A 19,779-nucleotide genomic window follows, 5' to 3' on the forward strand; every position below is an offset into this window, starting at 1 on the left:
AGTGGGACACTTAGGCTTGGAAATACATACAGGTGAGCTACACTAGTGGGACACTTAGTATTGAAAATACATACTGGATACAGGTGAGCTACACTAGTGTGACACTTAGTATTGAAAATACATACTGGATACAGGTGAGCTACACTAGTGGGACACTTAGGCTTGGAAATACATACTGAATACAGGTGAGCTACACTAGTGGGACACTTAGTATTGAAAATACATACTGAATACAGGTGAGCTACACTTAGTATTGGAAATACATACTGGATACAGGTGAGCTACACCTAGTATTGGAAATACATACTGGATACAGGTGAGCTACACTGGTGGGACACTTAGTATTGGAAATACATACTGGCTACACTAGTGGGGCACTTAGTATTGGAAATACATACTGGATACAGGTGAGATACACTAGTGGGGCACTTAGTATTGGAAATACATACTGGATACAGGTGAGCTACACCTAGTATTGGAAATACATACTGGATACAGGTGTGGGACACTTAGTATTGGAAATACATACTGGATACAGGTGAGCTACACTAGTGGGACACTTAGTATTGGAAATACATACTGGATACAGGTGAGCTACACTAGTGGGACACTTAGTATTGGAAATACATACTGGATACAGGTGAGCTACACTAGTGGGGCACTTAGTATTGGAAATACATACTGGATACAGGTGTGGGACACTTAGTATTGGAAATACATACTGGATACAGGTGAGCTACACTGGTGGGACACTTAGTATTGGAAATACATACTGGATACAGGTGAGCTACACTAGTGGGGCACTTGGTATTGGAAATACATACAGGTGAGCTACACTTAGTATTGGAAATACATACTGGATACAGGTGTGGGACACTTAGTATTGGAAATACATACAGGTGAGCCACACTGGTGGGACACTTAGTATTGGAAATACATACTGGATACAGGTGAGCTACACTAGTGGGACACTTAGTATTGAAAATACATACTGAATACAGGTGAGCTACACTTAGTATTGGAAATACATACAGGTGAGCCACACTGGTGGGATACAGGTGAGCTACACTAGTGGGACACTTAGTATTGGAAATACATACAGGTGTGGGACACTTAGTATTGGAAATACATACTGGATACAGGTGAGTTACACTAGTGGGACACTTTTAGTATTGGAAATACATACTGGATACAGGTGAGATACACTAGTGGGACACTTAGGCTTGGAAATACATACTGAATACAGGTGAGCTACACTAGTGGGACACTTAGTATTGGAAATACATACTGGATACAGGTGAGTTACACTAGTGGGACACTTTTAGTATTGGAAATACATACTGGATACAGGTGAGATACACTAGTGGGACACTTAGTATTGAAAATACATACAGGTGAGATACACTAGTGGGGCACTTAGTATTGGAAATACATACTGGATACAGGTGAGCTACACTAGTGTGACACTTAGTATTGGAAATACATACAGGTGGGATACAGGTGAGCTACACTAGTGGGACACTTAGCATTGGAAATACATACAGGTGTGGGACACTTAGTATTGGAAATACATACTGGATACAGGTGAGCTACACTAGTGTGACCCTTAGTATTGGAAATACATACTGGATACAGGTGTGGGACACTTAGTATTGGAAATACATACTGAATACAGGTGTGGGACACTTAGTATTGGAAATACATACTGAATACAGGTGAGCTACACTAGTGGGACACTTAGTATTGGAAATACATACTGGATACAGGTGAGATACACTAGTGGGACACTTAGTATTGGAAATACATACTGGATACAGGTGAGATACACTAGTGGGACACTTAGGCTTGGAAATACATACTGGATACAGGTGAGCTACACTAGTGGGACACTTTGTATTGGAAATACATACTGGATACAGGTGAGCTACACTAGTGGGACACTTAGGCTTGGAAATACATACTGGATACAGGTGAGCTACACTTAGTATTGGAAATACATACTGGCTACAGGTGAGATACACTAGTGGGGCACTTAGTATTGGAAATACATACTGGCTACAGGTGAGATACACTAGTGTGACACTTAGTATTGGAAATACATACTGGATACAGGTGAGCTACACTAGTGGGACACTTAGCATTGGAAATACATACAGGTGTGGGACACTTAGTATTGAAAATACATACTGAATACAGGTGAGCTACACTTAGTATTGAAAATACATACTGGATACAGGTGTGGGACACTTAGTATTGGAAATACATACAGGTGAGCTACACTGGTGGGACACTTAGTATTGGAAATACATACTGGATACAGGTGAGCTACACCTAGTATTGGAAATACATACTGGATACAGGTGTGGGACACTTAGTATTGGAAATACATACAGGTGAGCTACACTGGTGGGACACTTAGTATTGGAAATACATACTGGATACAGGTGAGCTACACCTAGTATTGGAAATACATACTGGATACAGGTGAGATACACTAGTGGGACACTTAGTATTGAAAATACATACTGAATACAGGTGAGCTACACTTAGTATTAGAAATACATACAGGTGAGCTACGCCAGTGGGACACTTAGTATTGGAAATACATACTGGATACAGGTGAGCTACACTTAGTATTGGAAATACATACTGGATACAGGTGAGCTACACTAGTGGGACACTTAGTATTGAAAATACATACTGGATACAGGTGAGCTACACTAGTGGGACACTTAGTATTGGAAATACATACTGGCTACAGGTGAGCTACACTAGTGGGACACTTTGTATTGGAAATACATACTAGCTACACTAGTGGGACACTTTTAGTATTGGAAATACATACTGGATACAGGTGTGGGACACTTAGTATTGGAAATACATACTGGATACAGGTGAGCTACACTGGTGGGACACTTAGTATTGGAAATACATACTGGATACAGGTGAGCTACACTGGTGGGATACAGGTGAGCTACACTAGTGGGACACTTAGTATTGAAAATACATACAGGTGAGATACACTAGTGGGGCACTTAGTATTGGAAATACATACTGGATACAGGTGAGCTACACTGGTGGGACACTTAGTATTGGAAATACATACTGGATACAGGTGAACTACACTTAGTATTGGAAATACATACTGGATACAGGTGAGCTACACTAGTGGGACACTTAGTATTGAAAATACATACTGGATACAGGTGAGCTACACTAGTGGGACACTTAGTATTGGAAATACATACTGGATACAGGTGAGATACACTAGTGGGACACTTAGGCTTGGAAATACATACTGAATACAGGTGAGCTACACTAGTGGGACACTTAGTATTGGAAATACATACTGGCTACAGGTGAGATACACTAGTGGGGCACTTAGTATTGGAAATACATACTGGCTACAGGTGAGCTACACTAGTGGGGCACTTAGTATTGGAAATACATACTGGCTACAGGTGAGATACACTAGTGGGAAACTTAGTATTGGAAATACATACTGAATACAGGTGAGCTACACTTAGTATTGGAAATACATACAGGTGAGCCACACTAGTGGGACACTTAGTATTGGAAATACATACAGGTGAGCTACACTGGTGGGACACTTAGTATTGGAAATACATACTGGATACAGGTGAGCTACACCTAGTATTGGAAATACATACTGGATACAGGTGTGGGACACTTAGTATTGGAAATACATACAGGTGAGCTACACTGGTGGGATACAGGTGAGCTACACTAGTGGGACACTTAGTATTGGAAATACATACTGGATACAGGTGAGCTACACTAGTGGGACACTTAGTATTGAAAATACATACTGGATACAGGTGAGCTACACTAGTGGGACACTTTTAGTATTGGAAATACATACTGGATACAGGTGAGATACACTAGTGGGACACTTAGGCTTGGAAATACATACTGAATACAGGTGAGCTACACTAGTGGGACACTTAGCATTGGAAATACATACAGGTGTGGGACACTTTGTATTGGAAATACATACTGGATACAGGTGAGCTACACTGGTGGGACACTTAGTATTGGAAATACATACAGGTGTGGGACACTTAGTATTGGAAATACATACAGGTGAGCTACACTAGTGTGACACTTAGTATTGGAAATACATACAGGTGAGCCACACTGGTGGGACACTTAGTATTGGAAATACATACAGGTGAGCCACACTGGTGGGACACTTAGTATTGGAAATACATACTGGATACAGGTGAGCTACACTAGTGGGGCACTTAGTATTGGAAATACATACTGAATACAGGTGAGCTACACTTAGTATTGGAAATACATACAGGTGAGCTACACTGGTGGGATACAGGTGAGCTACACTAGTGGGACACTTAGTATTGAAAATACATACTGAATACAGGTGAGCTACACTTAGTATTGGAAATACATACAGGTGAGCCACACTAGTGGGACACTTAGTATTGGAAATACATACAGGTGAGCTACACTGGTGGGACACTTAGTATTGGAAATACATACTGGATACAGGTGAGCTACACTAGTGGGACACTTAGTATTGGAAATACATACTGGCTACAGGTGAGCTACACTTAGTATTGGAAATACATACAGGTGAGCCACACTAGTGGGACACTTAGTATTGGAAATACATACAGGTGAGCTACACTGGTGGGACACTTAGTATTGGAAATACATACTGGATACAGGTGAGCTACACCTAGTATTGGAAATACATACTGGATACAGGTGTGGGACACTTAGTATTGGAAATACATACAGGTGAGCTACACTGGTGGGATACAGGTGAGCTACACTAGTGGGACACTTAGTATTGGAAATACATACTGGATACAGGTGAGCTACACTAGTGGGACACTTAGTATTGAAAATACATACTGGATACAGGTGAGCTACACTAGTGGGACACTTTTAGTATTGGAAATACATACTGGATACAGGTGAGATACACTAGTGGGACACTTAGGCTTGGAAATACATACTGAATACAGGTGAGCTACACTAGTGGGACACTTAGCATTGGAAATACATACAGGTGTGGGACACTTTGTATTGGAAATACATACTGGATACAGGTGAGCTACACTGGTGGGACACTTAGTATTGGAAATACATACAGGTGTGGGACACTTAGTATTGGAAATACATACAGGTGAGCTACACTAGTGTGACACTTAGTATTGGAAATACATACAGGTGAGCCACACTGGTGGGACACTTAGTATTGGAAATACATACAGGTGAGCCACACTGGTGGGACACTTAGTATTGGAAATACATACTGGATACAGGTGAGCTACACTAGTGGGACACTTAGTATTGAAAATACATACTGAATACAGGTGAGCTACACTTAGTATTGGAAATACATACAGGTGAGCTACACTGGTGGGATACAGGTGAGCTACACTAGTGGGACACTTAGTATTGAAAATACATACTGAATACAGGTGAGCTACACTTAGTATTGGAAATACATACAGGTGAGCCACACTAGTGGGACACTTAGTATTGGAAATACATACTGGATACAGGTGAGCCACACTGGTGGGACACTTAGTATTGGAAATACATACTGGATACAGGTGAGCTACACTAGTGGGACACTTAGTATTGGAAATACATACTGGATACAGGTGAGCTACACTGGTGGGACACTTAGTATTGGAAATACATACTGGATACAGGTGAGCTACACTAGTGGGACACTTAGTATTGGAAATACATACTGGCTACAGGTGAGATACACTAGTGGGGCACTTAGTATTGGAAATACATACTGGCTACAGGTGAGCTACACTAGTGGGGCACTTAGTATTGGAAATACATACTGGCTACAGGTGAGCTACACTAGTGGGACACTTAGTATTGAAAATACATACTGGATACAGGTGAGCTACACTTAGTATTGGAAATACATACTGGCTACAGGTGAGGGACACTTAGTATTGAAAATACATACTGGATACAGGTGAGCTACACTAGTGGGGCACTTAGTATTGAAAATACATACTGGATACAGGTGAGCTACACTTAGTATTGGAAATACATACTGGATACAGGTGAGCTACACTAGTGGGACACTTAGGCTTGGAAATACATACAGGTGAGCTACACTAGTGGGACACTTAGTATTGAAAATACATACTGGATACAGGTGAGCTACACTAGTGTGACACTTAGTATTGAAAATACATACTGGATACAGGTGAGCTACACTAGTGGGACACTTAGGCTTGGAAATACATACTGAATACAGGTGAGCTACACTAGTGGGACACTTAGTATTGAAAATACATACTGAATACAGGTGAGCTACACTTAGTATTGGAAATACATACTGGATACAGGTGAGCTACACCTAGTATTGGAAATACATACTGGATACAGGTGAGCTACACTGGTGGGACACTTAGTATTGGAAATACATACTGGATACAGGTGAGCTACACCTAGTATTGGAAATACATACTGGATACAGGTGTGGGACACTTAGTATTGGAAATACATACAGGTGAGCTACACTGGTGGGATACAGGTGAGCTACACTAGTGGGACACTTAGTATTGGAAATACATACTGGATACAGGTGAGCTACACTAGTGTGACACTTAGTATTGGAAATACATACTGGATACAGGTGTGGGACACTTAGTATTGGAAATACATACTGAATACAGGTGTGGGACACTTAGTATTGGAAATACATACTGGATACAGGTGAGCTACACTAGTGGGACACTTAGGCTTGGAAATACATACTGGATACAGGTGAGCTACACTTAGTATTGGAAATACATACAGGTGAGCCACACTAGTGGGACACTTAGTATTGGAAATACATACAGGTGAGCTACACTGGTGGGACACTTAGTATTGGAAATACATACTGGATACAGGTGAGCTACACTAGTGGGACACTTAGTATTGGAAATACATACTGGCTACAGGTGAGATACACTAGTGGGGCACTTAGTATTGGAAATACATACTGGCTACAGGTGAGCTACACTAGTGGGGCACTTAGTATTGGAAATACATACTGGCTACAGGTGAGCTACACTAGTGGGGCACTTAGTATTGAAAATACATACTGGATACAGGTGAGCTACACTTAGTATTGGAAATACATACTGGCTACAGGTGAGGGACACTTAGTATTGAAAATACATACTGGATACAGGTGAGCTACACTAGTGGGACACTTAGTATTGAAAATACATACTGGATACAGGTGAGCTACACTTAGTATTGGAAATACATACTGGATACAGGTGAGCTACACTAGTGGGACACTTAGGCTTGGAAATACATACAGGTGAGCTACACTAGTGGGACACTTAGTATTGAAAATACATACTGGATACAGGTGAGCTACACTAGTGTGACACTTAGTATTGAAAATACATACTGGATACAGGTGAGCTACACTAGTGGGACACTTAGGCTTGGAAATACATACTGAATACAGGTGAGCTACACTAGTGGGACACTTAGTATTGAAAAAACATACTGAATACAGGTGAGCTACACTTAGTATTGGAAATACATACTGGATACAGGTGAGCTACACCTAGTATTGGAAATACATACTGGATACAGGTGAGCTACACTGGTGGGACACTTAGTATTGGAAATACATACTGGCTACACTAGTGGGGCACTTAGTATTGGAAATACATACTGGATACAGGTGAGATACACTAGTGGGGCACTTAGTATTGGAAATACATACTGGATACAGGTGAGCTACACCTAGTATTGGAAATACATACTGGATACAGGTGTGGGACACTTAGTATTGGAAATACATACTGGATACAGGTGAGCTACACTAGTGGGACACTTAGTATTGGAAATACATACTGGATACAGGTGAGCTACACTAGTGGGACACTTAGTATTGGAAATACATACTGGATACAGGTGAGCTACACTAGTGGGGCACTTAGTATTGGAAATACATACTGGATACAGGTGTGGGACACTTAGTATTGGAAATACATACTGGATACAGGTGAGCTACACTGGTGGGACACTTAGTATTGGAAATACATACTGGATACAGGTGAGCTACACTAGTGGGGCACTTGGTATTGGAAATACATACAGGTGAGCTACACTTAGTATTGGAAATACATACTGGATACAGGTGTGGGACACTTAGTATTGGAAATACATACAGGTGAGCCACACTGGTGGGACACTTAGTATTGGAAATACATACTGGATACAGGTGAGCTACACTAGTGGGACACTTAGTATTGAAAATACATACTGAATACAGGTGAGCTACACTTAGTATTGGAAATACATACAGGTGAGCCACACTGGTGGGATACAGGTGAGCTACACTAGTGGGACACTTAGTATTGGAAATACATACAGGTGTGGGACACTTAGTATTGGAAATACATACTGGATACAGGTGAGTTACACTAGTGGGACACTTTTAGTATTGGAAATACATACTGGATACAGGTGAGATACACTAGTGGGACACTTAGTATTGAAAATACATACAGGTGAGATACACTAGTGGGGCACTTAGTATTGGAAATACATACTGGATACAGGTGAGCTACACTAGTGGGACACTTAGTATTGGAAATACATACTGGATACAGGTGAGCTACACTTAGTATTGGAAATACATACAGGTGAGCCACACTGGTGGGACACTTAGTATTGGAAATACATACTGGCTACAGGTGAGCTACACTAGTGTGACACTTAGTATTGGAAATACATACAGGTGGGATACAGGTGAGCTACACTAGTGGGACACTTAGCATTGGAAATACATACAGGTGTGGGACACTTAGTATTGGAAATACATACTGGATACAGGTGAGCTACACTAGTGTGACACTTAGTATTGGAAATACATACTGGATACAGGTGTGGGACACTTAGTATTGGAAATACATACTGAATACAGGTGTGGGACACTTAGTATTGGAAATACATACTGAATACAGGTGAGCTACACTAGTGGGACACTTAGTATTGGAAATACATACTGGATACAGGTGAGATACACTAGTGGGACACTTAGTATTGGAAATACATACTGGATACAGGTGAGATACACTAGTGGGACACTTAGGCTTGGAAATACATACTGGATACAGGTGAGCTACACTAGTGGGACACTTTGTATTGGAAATACATACTGGATACAGGTGAGCTACACTAGTGGGACACTTAGGCTTGGAAATACATACTGGATACAGGTGAGCTACACTTAGTATTGGAAATACATACTGGCTACAGGTGAGATACACTAGTGGGGCACTTAGTATTGGAAATACATACTGGCTACAGGTGAGATACACTAGTGTGACACTTAGTATTGGAAATACATACTGGATACAGGTGAGCTACACTAGTGGGACACTTAGCATTGGAAATACATACAGGTGTGGGACACTTAGTATTGAAAATACATACTGAATACAGGTGAGCTACACTTAGTATTGAAAATACATACTGGATACAGGTGTGGGACACTTAGTATTGGAAATACATACAGGTGAGCTACACTGGTGGGACACTTAGTATTGGAAATACATACTGGATACAGGTGAGCTACACCTAGTATTGGAAATACATACTGGATACAGGTGTGGGACACTTAGTATTGGAAATACATACAGGTGAGCTACACTGGTGGGACACTTAGTATTGGAAATACATACTGGATACAGGTGAGCTACACCTAGTATTGGAAATACATACTGGATACAGGTGAGATACACTAGTGGGACACTTAGTATTGAAAATACATACTGAATACAGGTGAGCTACACTTAGTATTAGAAATACATACAGGTGAGCTACGCCAGTGGGACACTTAGTATTGGAAATACATACTGGATACAGGTGAGCTACACTTAGTATTGGAAATACATACTGGATACAGGTGAGCTACACTAGTGGGACACTTAGTATTGAAAATACATACTGGATACAGGTGAGCTACACTAGTGGGACACTTAGTATTGGAAATACATACTGGCTACAGGTGAGCTACACTAGTGGGACACTTTGTATTGGAAATACATACTAGCTACACTAGTGGGACACTTTTAGTATTGGAAATACATACTGGATACAGGTGTGGGACACTTAGTATTGGAAATACATACTGGATACAGGTGAGCTACACTGGTGGGACACTTAGTATTGGAAATACATACTGGATACAGGTGAGCTACACTGGTGGGATACAGGTGAGCTACACTAGTGGGACACTTAGTATTGAAAATACATACAGGTGAGATACACTAGTGGGGCACTTAGTATTGGAAATACATACTGGATACAGGTGAGCTACACTGGTGGGACACTTAGTATTGGAAATACATACTGGATACAGGTGAACTACACTTAGTATTGGAAATACATACTGGATACAGGTGAGCTACACTAGTGGGACACTTAGTATTGAAAATACATACTGGATACAGGTGAGCTACACTAGTGGGACACTTAGTATTGGAAATACATACTGGATACAGGTGAGAGACACTAGTGGGACACTTAGGCTTGGAAATACATACTGAATACAGGTGAGCTACACTAGTGGGACACTTAGTATTGGAAATACATACTGGCTACAGGTGAGATACACTAGTGGGGCACTTAGTATTGGAAATACATACTGGCTACAGGTGAGCTACACTAGTGGGGCACTTAGTATTGGAAATACATACTGGCTACAGGTGAGATACACTAGTGGGAAACTTAGTATTGGAAATACATACTGAATACAGGTGAGCTACACTTAGTATTGGAAATACATACAGGTGAGCCACACTAGTGGGACACTTAGTATTGGAAATACATACAGGTGAGCTACACTGGTGGGACACTTAGTATTGGAAATACATACTGGATACAGGTGAGCTACACCTAGTATTGGAAATACATACTGGATACAGGTGTGGGACACTTAGTATTGGAAATACATACAGGTGAGCTACACTGGTGGGATACAGGTGAGCTACACTAGTGGGACACTTAGTATTGGAAATACATACTGGATACAGGTGAGCTACACTAGTGGGACACTTAGTATTGAAAATACATACTGGATACAGGTGAGCTACACTAGTGGGACACTTTTAGTATTGGAAATACATACTGGATACAGGTGAGATACACTAGTGGGACACTTAGGCTTGGAAATACATACTGAATACAGGTGAGCTACACTAGTGGGACACTTAGCATTGGAAATACATACAGGTGTGGGACACTTTGTATTGGAAATACATACTGGATACAGGTGAGCTACACTGGTGGGACACTTAGTATTGGAAATACATACAGGTGTGGGACACTTAGTATTGGAAATACATACAGGTGAGCTACACTAGTGTGACACTTAGTATTGGAAATACATACAGGTGAGCCACACTGGTGGGACACTTAGTATTGGAAATACATACAGGTGAGCCACACTGGTGGGACACTTAGTATTGGAAATACATACTGGATACAGGTGAGCTACACTAGTGGGACACTTAGTATTGAAAATACATACTGAATACAGGTGAGCTACACTTAGTATTGGAAATACATACAGGTGAGCTACACTGGTGGGATACAGGTGAGCTACACTAGTGGGACACTTAGTATTGAAAATACATACTGAATACAGGTGAGCTACACTTAGTATTGGAAATACATACAGGTGAGCCACACTAGTGGGACACTTAGTATTGGAAATACATACAGGTGAGCTACACTGGTGGGACACTTAGTATTGGAAATACATACTGGATACAGGTGAGCTACACTAGTGGGACACTTAGTATTGGAAATACATACTGGCTACAGGTGAGCTACACTTAGTATTGGAAATACATACAGGTGAGCCACACTAGTGGGACACTTAGTATTGGAAATACATACAGGTGAGCTACACTGGTGGGACACTTAGTATTGGAAATACATACTGGATACAGGTGAGCTACACCTAGTATTGGAAATACATACTGGATACAGGTGTGGGACACTTAGTATTGGAAATACATACAGGTGAGCTACACTGGTGGGATACAGGTGAGCTACACTAGTGGGACACATAGTATTGGAAATACATACTGGATACAGGTGAGCTACACTAGTGGGACACTTAGTATTGAAAATACATACTGGATACAGGTGAGCTACACTAGTGGGACACTTTTAGTATTGGAAATACATACTGGATACAGGTGAGATACACTAGTGGGACACTTAGGCTTGGAAATACATACTGAATACAGGTGAGCTACACTAGTGGGACACTTAGCATTGGAAATACATACAGGTGTGGGACACTTTGTATTGGAAATACATACTGGATACAGGTGAGCTACACTGGTGGGACACTTAGTATTGGAAATACATACAGGTGTGGGACACTTAGTATTGGAAATACATACAGGTGAGCTACACTAGTGTGACACTTAGTATTGGAAATACATACAGGTGAGCCACACTGGTGGGACACTTAGTATTGGAAATACATACAGGTGAGCCACACTGGTGGGACACTTAGTATTGGAAATACATACTGGATACAGGTGAGCTACACTAGTGGGACACTTAGTATTGAAAATACATACTGAATACAGGTGAGCTACACTTAGTATTGGAAATACATACAGGTGAGCTACACTGGTGGGATACAGGTGAGCTACACTAGTGGGACACTTAGTATTGAAAATACATACTGAATACAGGTGAGCTACACTTAGTATTGGAAATACATACAGGTGAGCCACACTAGTGGGACACTTAGTATTGGAAATACATACTGGATACAGGTGAGCCACACTGGTGGGACACTTAGTATTGGAAATACATACTGGATACAGGTGAGCTACACTAGTGGGACACTTAGTATTGGAAATACATACTGGATACAGGTGAGCTACACTGGTGGGACACTTAGTATTGGAAATACATACTGGATACAGGTGAGCTACACTAGTGGGACACTTAGTATTGGAAATACATACTGGCTACAGGTGAGATACACTAGTGGGGCACTTAGTATTGGAAATACATACTGGCTACAGGTGAGCTACACTAGTGGGGCACTTAGTATTGGAAATACATACTGGCTACAGGTGAGCTACACTAGTGGGACACTTAGTATTGAAAATACATACTGGATACAGGTGAGCTACACTTAGTATTGGAAATACATACTGGCTACAGGTGAGGGACACTTAGTATTGAAAATACATACTGGATACAGGTGAGCTACACTAGTGGGACACTTAGTATTGAAAATACATACTGGATACAGGTGAGCTACACTTAGTATTGGAAATACATACTGGATACAGGTGAGCTACACTAGTGGGACACTTAGGCTTGGAAATACATACAGGTGAGCTACACTAGTGGGACACTTAGTATTGAAAATACATACTGGATACAGGTGAGCTACACTAGTGTGACACTTAGTATTGAAAATACATACTGGATACAGGTGAGCTACACTAGTGGGACACTTAGGCTTGGAAATACATACTGAATACAGGTGAGCTACACTAGTGGGACACTTAGTATTGAAAATACATACTGAATACAGGTGAGCTACACTTAGTATTGGAAATACATACTGGATACAGGTGAGCTACACCTAGTATTGGAAATACATACTGGATACAGGTGAGCTACACTGGTGGGACACTTAGTATTGGAAATACATACTGAATACAGGTGAGCTACACTTAGTATTGGAAATACATACAGGTGAGCTACACTAGTGGGACACTTAGTATTGGAAATACATACTGGCTACACTAGTGGGGCACTTAGTATTGGAAATACATACTGGATACAGGTGAGATACACTAGTGGGGCACTTAGTATTGGAAATACATACTGGATACAGGTGAGCTACACCTAGTATTGGAAATACATACTGGATACAGGTGTGGGACACTTAGTATTGGAAATACATACTGGATACAGGTGAGCTACACTAGTGGGACACTTAGTATTGGAAATACATACTGGATACAGGTGAGCTACACTAGTGGGACACTTAGTATTGGAAATACATACTGGATACAGGTGAGATACACTAGTGGGGCACTTAGTATTGGAAATACATACTGGATACAGGTGAGCTACACTTAGTATTGGAAATACATACAGGTGAGCTACACTGGTGGGATACAGGTGAGCTACACTAGTGGGACACTTAGTATTGGAAATACATACAGGTGTGGGACACTTAGTATTGGAAATACATACTGGATACAGGTGAGTTACACTAGTGGGACACTTTTAGTATTGGAAATACATACTGGATACAGGTGAGATACACTAGTGGGACACTTAGTATTGAAAATACATACAGGTGAGATACACTAGTGGGGCACTTAGTATTGGAAATACATACTGGATACAGGTGAGCTACACTAGTGGGACACTTAGTATTGGAAATACATACTGGATACAGGTGAGCTACACTTAGTATTGGAAATACATACAGGTGAGCCACACTGGTGGGACACTTAGTATTGGAAATACATACTGGCTACAGGTGAGCTACACTAGTGTGACACTTAGTATTGGAAATACATACAGGTGGGATACAGGTGAGCTACACTAGTGGGACACTTAGCATTGGAAATACATACAGGTGTGGGACACTTAGTATTGGAAATACATACTGGATACAGGTGAGCTACACTAGTGTGACACTTAGTATTGGAAATACATACTGGATACAGGTGTGGGACACTTAGTATTGGAAATACATACTGAATACAGGTGTGGGACACTTAGTATTGGAAATACATACTGAATACAGGTGAGCTACACTAGTGGGACACTTAGTATTGGAAATACATACTGGATACAGGTGAGCTACACTAGTGGGACACTTAGTATTGGAAATACATACTGGATACAGGTGAGATACACTAGTGGGACACTTAGGCTTGGAAATACATACTGGATACAGGTGAGCTACACTAGTGGGACACTTTGTATTGGAAATACATACTGGATACAGGTGAGCTACACTAGTGGGACACTTAGGCTTGGAAATACATACTGGATACAGGTGAGCTACACTTAGTATTGGAAATACATACAGGTGAGCCACACTGGTGGGACACTTAGTATTGGAAATACATACTGGCTACAGGTGAGCTACACTAGTGGGACACTTTGTATTGGAAATACATACTAGCTACACTAGTGGGACACTTTTAGTATTGGAAATACATACTGGATACAGGTGTGGGACACTTAGTATTGGAAATACATACTGGATACAGGTGAGCTACACTGGTGGGACACTTAGTATTGGAAATACATACTGGATACAGGTGAGCTACACTGGTGGGATACAGGTGAGCTACACTAGTGGGACACTTAGTATTGAAAATACATACAGGTGAGATACACTAGTGGGGCACTTAGTATTGGAAATACATACTGGATACAGGTGAGCCACACTGGTGGGACACTTAGTATTGGAAATACATACTGGCTACAGGTGAGATACACTAGTGGGGCACTTAGTATTGGAAATACATACTGGCTACACTAGTGGGGCACTTAGTATTGGAAATACATACTGGATACAGGTGAGCTACACTAGTGGGACACTTTGTATTGGAAATACATACTGGATACAGGTGAGATACACCTAGTATTGGAAATACATACTGGATACAGGTGTGGGACACTTAGTATTGGAAATACATACTGGATACAGGTGAGATACACTAGTGGGACACTTAGGCTTGGAAATACATACTGAATACAGGTGAGCTACACTAGTGTGACACTTAGTATTGGAAATACATACAGGTGAGCTACACTAGTGGGACACTTTGTATTGGAAATACATACAGGTGAGATACACTAGTGGGGCACTTAGTATTGGAAATACATACAGGTGGGATACAGGTGAGCTACACTTAGTATTGGAAATACATACTGGATACAGGTGAGCTACACCTAGTATTGGAAATACATACAGGTGAGCTACACTAGTGGGGCACTTAGTATTGGAAATACATACTGGATACAGGTGAGCTACACTAGTGGGACACTTAGTATTGAAAATACATACTGGATACAGGTGAGCTACACTAGTGGGACACTTAGTATTGGAAATACATACTGGATACAGGTGAGCTACACTAGTGGGGCACTTAGTATTGAAAATACAGGTGAGCTACACTTAGTATTGGAAATACATACAGGTGAGCCACACTGGTGGGACACTTAGTATTGGAAATACATACTGGATACAGGTGAGCTACACTTAGTATTGGAAATACATACAGGTGAGCCACACTGGTGGGGCACTTAGTATTGGAAATACATACTGGATACAGGTGAGCTACACTAGTGGGACACTTAGTATTGGAAATACATACTGGCTACAGGTGAGATACACTAGTGGGGCACTTAGTATTGGAAATACATACTGGCTACAGGTGAGCTACACTAGTGGGGCACTTAGTATTGAAAATACATACTGGATACAGGTGAGCTACACTTAGTATTGGAAATACATACAGGTGAGCCACACTGGTGGGACACTTAGTATTGGAAATACATACTGGATACAGGTGAGCTACACTAGTGGGACACTTAGTATTGGAAATACATACTGGATACAGGTGAGCTACACCTAGTATTGGAAAACATACTGGATACAGGTGTGGGACACTTAGTATTGGAAATACATACTGGATACAGGTGAGATACACTAGTGGGACACTTAGGCTTGGAAATACATACTGAATACAGGTGAGCTACACTAGTGTGACACTTAGTATTGGAAATACATACAGGTGAGCTACACTAGTGGGACACTTTGTATTGGAAATACATACTGGCTACAGGTGAGATACACTAGTGGGAAACTTAGTATTGGAAATACATACTGGATACAGGTGAGCTACACTGGTGGGACACTTAGGCTTGGAAATACATACTGGCTACAGGTGAGATACACTAGTGGGGCACTTAGTATTGGAAATACATACTGGCTACAGGTGAGATACACTAGTGGGGCACTTAGTATTGGAAATACATACTGGATACAGGTGAGCTACACTTAGTATTGGAAATACATACAGGTGAGCCACACTGGTGGGACACTTAGTATTGGAAATACATACTGGATACAGGTGAGCTACACTAGTGGGACACTTAGTATTGGAAATACATACTGGATACAGGTGTGGGACACTTAGTATTGGAAATACATACAGGTGAGCTACACTGGTGGGATACAGGTGAGCTACACTAGTGGGACACTTAGTATTGGAAAAACATACTGGATACAGGTGAGCTACACCTAGTATTGGAAATACATACTGGATACAGGTGAGCTACACTGGTGGGACACTTAGTATTGAAAATACATACTGAATACAGGTGAGCTACACTTAGTATTGGAAATACATACAGGTGAGCCACACTGGTGGGACACTTAGTATTGGAAATACATACTGGATACAGGTGAGCTACACTAGTGGGACACTTAGGCTTGGAAATACATACTAGATACAGGTGAGCTACACTAGTGGGACACTTAGTATTGGAAATACATACTGGCTACAGGTGAGCTACACTAGTGGGGCACTTAGTATTGGAAATACATACTGGATACAGGTGAGCTACACTAGTGGGGCACTTAGTATTGGAAATACATACTGGCTACAGGTGAGATACACTAGTGGGGCACTTAGTATTGGAAATACATACTGGATACAGGTGAGCTACACCTAGTATTGGAAATACATACTGGATACAGGTGTGGGACACTTAGTATTGGAAATACATACTGGATACAGGTGAGCTACACTGGTGGGACACTTAGTATTGGAAATACATACTGGATACAGGTGAGCTACACTAGTGGGGCACTTAGTATTGGAAATACATACTGGCTACAGGTGAGATACACTAGTGGGGCACTTAGTATTGGAAATACATACTGGCTACAGGTGAGCTACACTAGTGTGACACTTAGTATTGGAAATACATACAGGTGAGCTACACTAGTGGGACACTTAGCATTGGAAATACATACAGGTGTGGGACACTTAGTATTGGAAATACATACTGGATACAGGTGAGCTACACCTAGTATTGGAAATACATACTGGATACAGGTGAGCTACACTAGTGTGACACTTAGTATTGGAAATACATACTGGATACAGGTGAGCCACACTGGTGGGACACTTAGTATTGGAAATACATACTGGCTACAGGTGAGATACACTAGTGGGGCACTTAGTATTGGAAATACATACTGGCTACAGGTGAGCTACACTAGTGGGGCACTTAGTATTGGAAATACATACTGGATACAGGTGAGCTACACTGGTGGGACACTTAGTATTGGAAATACATACTGGATACAGGTGAGCTACACCTAGTATTGGAAATACATACTGGATACAGGTGTGGGACACTTAGTATTGGAAATACATACAGGTGAGCTACACTGGTGGGATACAGGTGAGCTACACTAGTGGGACACTTAGTATTGGAAATACATACTGGATACAGGTGAGCTACACTAGTGGGACACTTTTAGTATTGGAAATACATACTGGATACAGGTGAGATACACTAGTGGGACACTTAGGCTTGGAAATACATACTGAATACAGGTGAGCTACACTAGTGTGACACTTAGTATTGGAAATACATACAGGTGAGCTACACTAGTGGGACACTTTGTATTGGAAATACATACTGGATACAGGTGAGCTACACTGGTGGGACACTTAGTATTGGAAATACATACTGGATACAGGTGAGCTACACTGGTGGGACACTTAGGCTTGGAAATACATACTAGATACAGGTGAGCTACACTAGTGGGACACTTAGTATTGGAAAAACATACTGGATACAGGTGAGCTACACCTAGTATTGGAAATACATACTGGATACAGGTGAGCTACACTGGTGGGACACTTAGTATTGAAAATACATACTGAATACAGGTGAGCTACACTTAGTATTGGAAATACATACAGGTGAGCCACACTAGTGGGACACTTAGTATTGGAAATACATACTGGATACAGGTGAGTTACACTAGTGGGACACTTTGTATTGGAAATACATACTGGATACAGGTGAGCTACACTGGTGGGACACTTAGTATTGGAAATACATACAGGTGTGGGACACTTAGTATTGGAAATACATACTGGATACAGGTGAGCTACACTAGTGGGGCACTTAGTATTGGAAATACATACTGGCTACAGGTGAGATACACTAGTGGGGCACTTAGTATTGGAAATACATACTGGCTACAGGTGAGCTACACTAGTGGGGCACTTAGTATTGAAAATACATACTGGATACAGGTGAGCTACACTAGTGGGACACTTAGTATTGGAAATACATACTGGATACAGGTGAGCTACACCTAGTATTGGAAATACATACTGGATACAGGTGTGGGACACTTAGTATTGAAAATACATACAGGTGAGCTACACTAGTGTGACACTTAGTATTGAAAATACAGGTGAGCTACACTTAGTATTGGAAATACATACAGGTGAGCCACACTGGTGGGACACTTAGTATTGGAAATACATACTGGCTACAGGTGAGATACACTAGTGGGGCACTTAGTATTGGAAATACATACTGGATACAGGTGAGATACACTAGTGGGACACTTAGGCTTGGAAATACATACTGGATACAGGTGAGCTACACTAGTGGGACACTTTT

This window comes from Triturus cristatus, chromosome 4_1, assembly GCF_964204655.1.
Source record: "Triturus cristatus chromosome 4_1, aTriCri1.1, whole genome shotgun sequence".
NCBI lineage: Eukaryota > Metazoa > Chordata > Amphibia > Caudata > Salamandridae > Triturus > Triturus cristatus.